General features: G+C 45.1%; 1 protein-coding gene across 1 annotated transcript in view; it reads left to right on the top strand.

Annotated features, from left to right (window-relative positions):
* The window catches only part of lrrc39 (leucine rich repeat containing 39), a 58,399-nt gene that overhangs the window by 35,161 nt on the left and 10,904 nt on the right, over positions 1-12,334 (top strand). The gene's annotated exons all lie outside the window — the stretch shown is intronic.

The raw sequence follows: 12,334 nt of genomic DNA, 5'->3' as shown, positions 1-12,334 counted from the left end.
TCAACAAATAATGTACAGATGGGCTTCATTACAACAGTAGACGTCAGCAAAACTTGCAGAATTTCGAGATAGAATAAAAATAGAGAAAACCAGCTGATTAATGAAACTTAAAGATTTAGTTGAGTTACAGACATTGTTAGTTATGTACAGGGCAAAAAGCGGAGTATTACCAGAAGATTTACAAAAATTATCTGTTTTTAGTTCAAAGCACGAGGATCATAGAAGGAAATGTAATTTCAAACATTAGTATACACGTACTACCTTAAAGCAGATGTGTATTTCGGCATGTGGTGTCAAAATTTGGAATTCTTTAGAGAACGATCTAAAGGGTTGTATAAATATTTTTCACTTCAAAAAAATGTATAAGGAAAGAATAATTAGACAATATGGAGCTGCAGGTAATGGGTTTTCAGTTGATGGTGAATTATTGAGTTTGGCCTTTTGGTTCTTTTTCATTTCTCATGTTGCTGTAAGTATGAGTTGTTGAGTAACTGACTGACATACATCTATTCTGTTGTTTAACAGGTTTATTTATATGTTTGAGTAAGGGGAAGATAAAATAAGATTTTTCTTCTCCTTCTCCTTTTCAATCATGGAATGTGTAAATTGATTTGTGTTTGATTATGAATTGCTTGTTTGTGTCTAGAGCTTTGCATTACCATGAGTGGAATAAATAATAATTAAATGGAAAAAAATGATTGAAAAAAGCTGCGTACTCACCAAATGAAGATAACTTGAAAACAAAGTCCATCCTGTGATGCTTTTTAACAAAGTGTGCAAATGCTGGGTCGTACAGCTTGTCCTTTGACTTCGACACCATAAGAAGTTCTTTCTCAACTGAGATTAAAGCCAAGGCTGACAGACGAGCCTGTTCAGTGCTGTTTCTTGTGTACGGTTTTACCCTTTTCAGTGCTGAGAATTTTCTCTCCATGGAAGCTGTGGACAAAGGGGTGGTTAAGACAAGGCAAGTGAGAAGGTGGAGTTGGGGCATACTTTTGGTCAGTCCCTTTTGTTGGAGAAAGTGGAGGAGATCAGAAGTGCTCCGTCCTTCGAAGTCAGACATAGCGTACATTACACATATAGCTCAGTTTTAAGATGGGATATGTCGAAGTGGCACCCATAACTTTCCTGGAAACTGCAGAGAGCCGTGTTGGGGCAGCTTTGCCTACATGCAGTAAACTGCTGTGGTTCTAGAAGTACAAGAAACAAGAGTCTCTCGTGGTCTTTAAGCCTGTCTCCCACCTGTATGTGCAGGTTGTTCATTATCCCACTGTGTAGTAGTTGGTAATGAGTGCGCACATCACACTGTGCTCCAGCCTGCCGCCTTCTGGGTACCCCAATCTCACCAACTGTTTCCTCATAGATAGCATGAAAGCTCACCTTCTCCCTCTCAATGGTGTCACAAAAGTCAGTAATCCCCTTCAGACAAAACTGCATGTCCAACACTTTAGCCTGCAGAATGACGAACAGTACATCCAATTGTGCAAATATGGAGTTTGAGGTAGCCAGAAGGAAATGGAACTCGAAGCTGGACATAAGGTCGACGTACATCTGCACAGCAAACGCTGTCAGCATCAAAGTCCTCGTGATGATCTACATACAGTGTGCTCAAACACCTTTCGTAGCCCTTCTCTCATACACTGTGTTGACCAAATGAGATGAATACGTCCACTATGTTGGGGCAACTCTGGGTAGTCGGCACCGGCATATGTCCTCCAATAATTTTGTGCATTTAGGTGAGCTTGAGAAAAATGCTGCCAGGCCACTGAGATGGGCAAAAAAAATGTTGCATTCCCTGATCTTTGCAGCACCTTGAGACATGACCAAATTCAGTATGTGCGCATAGCAGTTAACGAACAACGCCCATGGGATTGCCTCCTTTACCCTGTCCTGAAACTCAGATATTTATTCTGTAGTCTGCAATCTTCCGAGCCCTCCTTTCATATTCCCTCTCCTTTTTAAGGGTGTCAGACCCAAATTGTTCCACAACATGTCTGTGAATGTTCTCATTCATCCAGGATAAATATCTGAGTTTCATCACCAGCCAGTCAGACTAGCTTGGTCTAGTCAGAAAGGTACGAACTGACGAAGCCTCTCTGATGAGAGGCGAAACGTCTTCACGGATATATACCAAGTCCAATTGCACTTGATTCAATTCCTTTGGGTTCTTTGGTCCGTTGTACTCCTTGGTGGGCTATGTGCAGTTTCTGTAGCATGTCTGATCTCAACCTTTTAGGGATAATGAATCTGTCTCCTGTCATCAGGACCCCCCCCCCCATTTACTGTGATTGTGTCTCTAATTGGCCAGTAGACTTTAAGCTCAGAATCTATCTGGTTTTTTTGTGCTTTGGCCACCCTCTCTGGTGAATGTCTAGTAGCCTTTGTGAGGTCTGGTCCTCCTCAGTTGCCATCTTAAGCCTCTCGTGCATCTCTCTTCCCAGAGCCTCAGTTGCTTCCATGGCATAGACTACCTTTTCCTCTGTAGTCATGGACTCCGCTTGTGTTTCCACAGCATCAAACGCTGGATAAAGTGTCTGCTATTAGCATTTCCTTTCCAGGTGTGTACTTGATGTGGAGATCTTAACGCTGAAGCTGTAGCAGCATTCGTTGTAGTCTGGTAGGTGCCTGTCCTAATTGCTTTGTGAATATAGCCTCCAGAGGCTTGTGGTCTGACTGCACCACCACATGTGCACCAAACACGTACTGGTGGAATTTTCGTGTTGCAACCACGATCCCAAGCAGTTCTTTTTCAATCTGTGCATAGTTGTGCTCGGCCTATGTTAGGGCTCTGGATGCATATGCCACTTGCCGTCCTCGCTGCAGCAGACACACACCTAGCCCATCTTTCGATGCATCAGCCTGGAGAACTATCTGCTGTTTTGGGTCGAAGAGTTTCAGCACTGGAGCCTCAGTTAGTGCTGTCTTGAGCTTGTTCAGGGAAGCATCGTGTTCATGTGACCATAGCCACTGCATATCTTTCCTCAGTAGCTGCTGTAAAGGTGCCGTCACTGCTGCTTCATTAGGTATGTATTGGGACAGGTACTTAGTCATATCTAGTAGCCTTTGTAGACCCTTTCTATCTTCTGGTGCTGGCATGTGTACAATAGCAATCACCTTGTCACTGTCTGGCTGTACTCCCTTAGGGTTTATCACGTGTCCCATGTACTTCACCCCCGTCACTTTGTACTGCACTTTGTCTGCACTGAACTTGATAGTCATCTCTTTGGCTCTCTGTATTACTTTGTGCAGCATCTCGGCATGTTCCTTCTCATCAGCTGCAGCAGTGATCATATCGTCGGCTATCACCTGTACACCGTCAATGTCACCAGATGTCTCACCGTTCTTCTGTTGGAAGACTTCGCTAGCTTATTTTATACCAAATGGGAGACACTTGAACCTGTAACGCCCCCATGGTGTGTTGAAGGTGCATAACAGTGACAATGACTCTGTCGAACTTAATTTGCCAGTATCCATCTTTTTCATCAAATATTGTAAATATTCTCTTGCCAGACAGTGTGCTTTGGACATCTGTAGGTGTCGGTTTGGAGCAGTGCTGTCGTCTGATGACTTTGTTCAGCTCTCGAGGATCAAGGCAAAGTCTGAGTGAGCCATTTTTCTTTTCAGTTATTACCAAGCTGTTCACCCAGTGTCGGTTCTGTTACTGGAGTGATGACATCAGCTTTTTCCAGCTGACTCAATGTCTTTTTCAGTTTGTCAATGATGGCAAACAGGATTTTTCTGCAGCCATGGATCACGGGGGTCACTTCTGGTTCAATGTGAATGTGATGCTCACCAGGGAACTCCCCACGCCCCTGAAACACCTCTGGATACTGCCTCACCAGCTCTTCTTTGGTTGCAGGTGAGCTCTCCTTGATTTCATCAAAACGTCTGACCAAGTTCAACTCCTCACATACTGCACTTCCAAGAATTTGAGATGCTGACTGCTTAATGACATAGAACTGGCGCTTGGACTCTGTTCGTTCAGTACTGCATTTCAGGTAGGTGCTACTGGCTGGCTTAATCTGGTTACCTCCATAAGCTCTTAATACTGTGTTTGTGGGACTAAGGTGAACTTTGCCTGGGAGTTTTCTGACCTGTTCTACAGGGGGAACACTAGCGTCAGCACTCGTGTCTAGTTTAAAGATGATGGGCACTCCTCTAACTGACAAAGTATCTCGCCACAGCATATCACTAGCTTTACTCAGTGCATTTACCTGGGTGCACTCCAGACTGCCCACAAATAGTGAATCCGCTGTCTGCACGGCTTGCATTCCTTTCATTCTGCACATCTTGGCAAAGCGATTGCCCTTCCCACAAGCTCTGCACTTCATTCCATATGATGGACATGCTTTTGGGCCATGTGCCTTTCCGCATCTGTTGCATACTTTTGTTTGGTTGTCATATTTCTCCTTTTTATTATTAGCACTAAGCGCTGTTTTGTTGGCCTTTGCTTTATTTTGCCATATTGGTCTTGTTGCCTCCATTATTGCATGTACCTCATTTTCCTTCTTTGCGCACACCATTATGCTGATTTGCTCCTTGGCTATCGCTGATGCCCTGCAAATATCAATGGCTTTAGTTAAAGTCAGGTTAGGTCCTCTCAGCAGTTTCTCTTTCAGATGCTTATCTGTAACACTGAAAACAATTTTGTCTCTCAGCATGTCATTTTCGGTTATACCAAACTCACAGTCTTTGCTCCTGTGTTTTAACTCTGTGACAAATTTGCCATTGTGCATCGGTTCTTGCATTGCAAACATCCAAAACTGGTGCCTCTCAAATACCACGTTTTTCTTTGGCGTACAGTGATCTCTAAAAGCCTGCAATATGTGGTCCACCTGCATGTCCTTAGGCTCGGCCCTGGCTATATCAAGTGTGTTGTACACATCGAGCGCTTCCTCGCCTAGTGTGTCCAGTAATATTGCCACTTGCACCTCATTTTCCTTTTCCGACATTTCACTTGCCGTCATGTACAACCTATATCTTTGCTCCCATCTGCGCCAGTTTTCACATATGTTGCCTGTCGTGTATCTACAGGATAACTGAATTATACAACAATCAAGGTGTAATTTGGTCTTCCTCTTTTATTTGCCACACCGTAGTAACATTACGAAACGACTGCGTTAAGCAGGAACGAAAACACGAGTGACCCTCTTGCTCTGTCTTCTTCCAAGGGCGCGCACCAGAGTGGCGCGCATACATTTATACAACATACACAACCAATAGACATCGAGGGTCAGAGGTCAAACATAAAATACATATTACTGCAAATAAAAACATTTGCTTTCGTGTGCATCTCCATACACTACACTCCTCCCTTTAAATCTGAACCCAGTACATTTACAGTACTTTTTTTTTTTACATCTTTTCAACATTACATTGTTATAACAACTGGGTTCTCACAGATTTAATCTATCAGGCGGCTTCACATGCCGCTGCGGCCTCTGGACACCCTCTGCAACTGAGGAGGGAGCAGCATCACTGGATCCTTGCTGCATAACCCTCTCAGTGGATTCTGGAACGTCTACAGGCATTGCTACACATGCATGTGATACATGTGGAACAACCCTCAGATCATCATCAGATTCATCTGACACATTACAGGTCTCAATCTCAGTATTGATCATTTGATTGACATGTCTCTTGTACACCTTTCCATACACTTTCACAAGATATGTGACAGGACCAAGTGCCTTTAGAATGCACCCAGGCACCCATTTAACACCTCCCCCTCCCCTGTGGTTTCCAACCAACACCTTCTGTTTTGGTAGGAAGTGTCTGACTTGTGCCAACGTATCTGCTTGCTTGGACTGTTGACTGTCCTGTTTCTGTTGCATGGACTCTGCGAAATAAGGGTTGGTGAGAAACAACCTGGTTTTGAATTGACATCTGAGAAACAATTCTGCAGGTGTTTTCCCTGTAGTAGACTGTGGTGTCCTCCTATAACAGAATAGGAAAGTGTGTATGCAGTGCTGCAACATCATATTGCTACTCTTTCCCTTTCCAAGAGCTGTTTTCAGGTTCTGCACCAAACGCTCTGCAGCCCCATTAGAAGCTGGGTGGTGAGGAGAACTCTTAATGTGTTTCACCCCATTGTTTTTCAGGAATGTTTCAAACTCAGCAGATACAAATGGTGGTCCATTATCAGACACAAGTTCGTCTGGAAGACCCCAAGTGGCAAAGTATATCCCCTAAAAAACTTCTATGGTCTTTTCAGATGTAGTGCTACTCATCAAAGCTACTTCTGGCCAACGTGAATAGCTATCAGTGACCACTAGGAAGTTGAACTTTCCCTTCTGAGCATAATCTATGTGTATCCTCTGCCAAGGACGGTTAGGCCAGCTCCATTTGTGAACAGGAGCGGTGGCAGGTTGGTGTCTGTTTAACTGGCATGTCTGGCAACTGTTTTACCAGTGACTCTATGTCAGAATCAAGGTTTGGCCACGAAAAGTGACTATGGGCTAATGCCTTTGTCTTTACCATTCCCTGGTGATTTTCATGCAATTCACGTAACATCTGTGGTCTTAACACCTCTGGTATGATTACCCAGAAACCCCACATCACACAGTCAGATTCAACAGTCAGTTCCCTGTTTCTTATGAAGTATGGCCTTAACTCATCTTCATTCAAATGCTTTGGCCAACCATTCAATGTGAAGTGCTTCAATCTCTGTAGTACTGCATCGGTCTTTGTCTGTTTTGCAATCTCTTGTGAGGACACTGGCACTTTATCCAAGAATAAGACCCTAAACACAGAACTATAATCTGAGTCTGCCTCTTGAGTCTGTAGTGGTAAACACGATAATGCATCCGCATTTGCATGTTGTAAGGATAGCTTGTAACCTATGTCATACTGGTATGCTGCTAAAATTAATGACCACCTCTGCAGCCTAGCTGCTGCCAATGTAGGCACTCCAGTCTTGGGCCCTAGTATCTTTAGGAGTGGTGTGTGGTCTGTAAGCAGAGTAAACTTTTGTCCATACAGATAGTCATTAAACTTGGTCACCTCAAAGATGATACTAAGTGCTTCTTTCTCTATCTGAGAATGGTTGATATCTGTTTTAGTGAGTGTCCTAGACACGTAGCCTATAGGTTTCTCACTGTTGTCTGGAAACTGATGTGAAATCACGGCACCTATGCCGTAAGGCGAAGCATCACATGCCAAAATTACAGGCAGTTTAGGATCCTAATGTGTAAACACTGGCGGGGTTACAAGCTGTGCTTTAGTACGCTCAAACGCCTCTTGACATTTTCTTGTCCAATCCCACTCTTTATCTTTATGTAGGAGCTCAGTCATAGGCTTAATCTCGCTGGACAGGTTTGGTATACATTTGCCATAGTAATTGAGCATGGCTAAGTACGACCTCAATTCTGTCACATGTTTCGGCCCAGGGGCTTTGTCAATAGCCTCAGTTTTCTCTTTAATTGGGTGCACACCCTTGGCATCAATGACATGCCCGAGGTAGGCCACACTGTTCTGAAAGAAGGCACATTTCTCTTTGTTAAGCCTAAACCCATGTTCTTCCAGTCTCTGTAACACTTTTAAAGATTGCGCAGATGTGCGGTGGTATCTGTTCCTGTCATCAAAATATCGTCTAAGTAGCAGACCACGCCATCAAGCCCTTGTAATACTTCATCCATAGTGCGCTGGAAAATAGCGGGCGCGCTAGCGACCCCATATGGCAAGCGGTTGCATACATAGAGACCTCTGTGTGTATTGATGGTGAGAAACGGCTTACTTTTCTCATGAGTGTAGGCCTGCGTCAAGTCAAGTTTAGTGAAATGCTTTCCACCTGCTAAAGTGGAGAATACATCCTGCGGTTTTGAAAGTGTGTACTGATCTACATCAAGCCACTGATTTACCGTCACCTTATAATCTCTGCAAATGCGCACTGATCCATCTTTTTTCAGAATGCACACTAGCGGCGCAGCCCATTCACTGTGCTGCAGAGGAGAGATAATTCCCTGTTGTTCGAGTATGATTAAGCTTTTATCCACAGCTTCATGCAGTGCATAAGGCACTGGCCTCGCTTTGCAAAATTTTTGTACAGCATCCGGTGATACATGCAAGGATGCTATACCATGACGGAGATGAAAATAACCATGAACCAGGGGAGACTACATTTTTGGGCCATCTTCGGTTACAAGGGCTAAATGACACTATTATAAATGAGCCTACCGACGATGATGGACGGGCAGTAGATGGAGCGAAAAATGCCGAGGTCTATGTGGAGCTAATCCAGTTTCTGGATGATAAAAGTTTGTCGCTGGTAATGAGGGAAGCAGTGAACGATGGGCGGGAAGCGCTGAAAATCCTGAGAGACTCTTATGCAGTAAAGGGAAGCCGCATATAATTAGCCTGTATACGGAACTGACGTCACTTCAGAAGTGGAGCAGTGAGCGTGTGACAGAATACGTTATCCGCGCAGAGACAGGCAGCACCACATTGAGAAACGCTGGTGAGACGCTGAGTGATGGGCTGCTAGTAGCAATGATTTTGAAGGGACTACCAGAATCATTCAAACCGTTCGCCATTCATGTCACGCAAAGTGATGTGACAATGCCTTTTGCCCAATTCAAAACGAAACTATGGAGCTACGAGGACACTGAGGAAATGCGCGCAACAGCATCCGACCACAACGTCATGAAGGCGCGAGTGCAGCCGAGTGCGAGACCCGCTCTGGCGAGTGCTGGTGATCGGGGAGCCGCGTGTGCGGACATAGTGTGCTTCAGATGTGGCCTGAAAGGACACAAAGCCAGAGCATGTCAACGCAAGCAGTGGTGTAGTCGGTGCAAAAGCGCTACGCATCGGGACGCAACCTGCAGATGGAGACAGCGGCGGGACGAGCAACGAGGCGTATGCATTCCTGACGAGCGACGGGGACGCGGAGATCCAGCCAGGGCGCGGTGTCAAGATGAGAGGTCTGATGGTGGACACGGGAGCAACTTCACATATCATCACGGATATAGCAAAGTTCAAGAAATTCGACGACAGGTTCCAGGCCGAGACACACTGCGTGGAGTTGGCTGATGGCAAAAGGGGCAACGGAATCGCAGAGCGCAGAGGAGACGCGGAGGTGTGGTTGATCGACAGCAGAGGGCGACGCCACAACACGATGCTGAGACAGGCGTTGTACATCCCCTCATACCCGCAGGACATCTTTTCTGTGAAAGCAGCTACTGCCAGCAGAGCGACCGTAATCTTCAGGGAAGGAAAGGACGTTCTACGAGACAGAGACGGTACACAATTCCACATTCACGAGCATAACAGACTATACTACTTACACACAGTAAATGATGAATGTGATGACCAATGTAAAGCGTGTTTTGATATACAGACAAGGCATGAGATTCTAGGGCACTGTTATTACCATTACATTCAGAAATTACAAAATGTTGTTGATGATATGACAATCAAGGGCAAAGTAGACAAACCTACCCTACATTGCGAAGTGTGCACTCAGGAAAAACGTAGCCAAATAGGGAGCCTGATGTGAGAGCCAAAGCAGCTCTAGAGTTGGTACTCACAGATCTAGCGGGACCAATAGACCCAGAGTCCAGAGACGGATATAGGTTTGCATTATCATTCACTGATGAGTATTCCAGTGCAGTGTTCGTGTACTTTATAAAAAATAAGAATGACACAGTGCAAGCAACAGAGAAGTTTCTTGGGGACACAGCCCCATACGGGAAAATTAAATGTATCAGATCTGACGATGGTACAGAATTCATGGGAAAGAATTACCAGGCACTGCTCAGCAGAAATGCAGTTAGGCATGAGACCTCAGCACCATACTCACCACACCAGAATGGTACAGCTGAGCGAAACTGGCGAACCCTGTTTGACATGGCAAGATGTATGCTAACAGAGAGCGAGTTGCCAAAAGTGGTATGGACCTGTGCAGTGCAGACAGCAGCTGTAGTGAGGAACAGATGCTTTTGCAATCGCACAAAACAGATGCCTTACTTAATGTTGACAGGAAAACTGCCTAACATTTCTAGGATGCAAAAGTTTGGGTCAGTGTGTTATGCCTATAAGCATAACAAGAGAAAAGTAGACTCGAGGTGTGAGAAAGGAATCTTTGTCGGGTACGACAAGAATAGCCCTGCCTACATGGTCTATTATCCTGTCAATGGGGAAACTGCAGAAGCACAGACTGGTTAAGTTTGTGACAAAAACGATTCCAGAGCAGTAGACACAGACTGACATGACGCCTGATGACGATGACTTCGAGGTGCAGAACAGGGCTAGCAAGACCAGGCAAAATACTGATGTTAGTCCAGGATGTACTCAGAACCAGGTCCCAGTAACTAGGCCTGAGGTGAACAGCAAAACACAGCTGGGCGAGCCCAGCCATGAGCCTACACAATACCCTTCTAGAGTGAGGAAGAAACCAGGTTATTTAAGTGAATATGTATCTGGTGAGGAGAGTGATGATCAAGTACTGACGAACATAGATTACTGTTACAGACGGATCTGTAATGAACCCCTTACATTCAGGGAAGCGGTAACCTCACCTAACTCAAAGGAATGGATTAATTCAATGGATGACGAAATGCAATCGCTCAGAGAAAATGACACATTTACCCTGACCAACTTACCTGAGGGTAAGAATGCAGTGGGGGGTAAATGGGTATATGCAATTAAAAACAATGTTGATGGATCTGACAAATACAAGGCACAGTATGTAGCTAAGGGATACAGTCAAAAGATGGGTGTAGACTATGAGGAGATATTTTCTCCTACTGCTAACTTGACCAGTATCAGAGTGTTGATGCAAAAAGCAGCGCAGGAAAACCAGATTTTACATGAGATGGATGTCAAAACTGCCTACCTACATGCACCAATAGATTGTGAGATTTTAATGGAACAACCAGAGGGTTACGATGTGAAATCTAGTACAAATGAAAAGCTGGTGTATAAGCTAGAAAAGTCATTATATGGGTTAAAACAGTCAGGTAGGAACTGGAACAAAATGTTGCATGAATATCTGAACAAAAATGAGTTTTTGCAAAATCCAGCTGATCATTGTGTTTACACAAGGGAAACAGAAAATGAGAAAGTGATAATTATAATATGGGTTGATGACTTGATTATTGCTGCCAGTGATGAAAATGCACTGAAGATTGTAAAGGAGATGCTCACAGCAAAATTCAAGATGAAAGACTTGGGTAAATTGAAACATTGTCTTGGTATCGATTTTGACCAGTGTGATAAATGTGTGAAAATGTCACAGAAGAGGTATGTGGAAAAAATGCTAGTGTAGTGGTTATGGGGATACATAATTCCCCTTATTGAGCTAGTAGGAACATTGGTTTGCAGCTGCTGTTTTCTCTGTTCGGGTTTACAGTGATACACTTCCGCTGTGCGGGTTTTTGTTGTTGTTGTAATGGTGAAGGAATAAATGGTGCACGTTGTGTAGCCGAAAGAGAAAGTTGTCACGACTCCTGCTTGAGCTCCTCTACACTGGTGACCCCGACGTTTGTCTCTTGGTAGTTATCAGAGACAATCCTTCAAACGAACATGGTTGATGAAATCAACGTGGTTTCTCTCAAATGGCCAGAGTTCTGGGAGTCATCGGCAACGACATGGTTCGCCCAGGCGGAAGCGCAGTTTGCTATCCGCAAAATAACGGATGATGCTACTAAATACTACTACGTGGTATCGGTGCTCGGGTGTTCGACTGCAACTAGAGTGGTGAGTTTCCTTACAAATCCTCCGGTGGCAGACAAATACAAGGGGCTCAAAGATCACCTCTTGAAGATTTTTGAACTGTCCGACGCCGAAAGGGCCCACCGTCTCTTTTCTCTGCAAGGCTTGGGTGACAGCAAGCCATCCGAGCTCATGGACAAAATGCTGAATCTGCTGGGACCAGCGCACACACCTGATTTCCTCTTTGTCCAACTGTTTCTGCGACACCTGCCAGCTCAGGTGCGGGCCGCTTTGGCTAACACCAGCATTACCGATTGCCGCAAGCTGGCTGAAGAAGCTGACAAGTTCTTCCTGGCCAGCCAACAGCAGCAACCCCTGGTCGGCGACAGGAGCCCGGCCTGCGCTTTTACCATGCAAAGTTCGGGGCCAAGGCGAAAAAGTGCAACTCCCCGTGCAATTTCAGCTCGTCGGGAAACGCCAAAGCCGGCGCTCACTAGTGGCCATGGGCGTCGGCGTGGAGGACAACAGGCTACTTTTCCTGCAAGACTCCATCTCGGGGCGGCGTTTCCTATGCAGATTTCATTTTTGCTCATGGGCTGCTGGTGGATGTCAGGAATCGACGCCTGATTGACGCCGTCACCTTCGCTTCACACGCGTGTGCACTCAGCGATACAGGCTCCGTCAG

The sequence above is a fragment of the Lampris incognitus genome, chromosome 3 (genome assembly GCF_029633865.1).
Source record: "Lampris incognitus isolate fLamInc1 chromosome 3, fLamInc1.hap2, whole genome shotgun sequence".
Classification (NCBI taxonomy): domain Eukaryota; kingdom Metazoa; phylum Chordata; class Actinopteri; order Lampriformes; family Lampridae; genus Lampris; species Lampris incognitus.
This window is presented reverse-complemented; position numbering and strand designations above follow the sequence as displayed.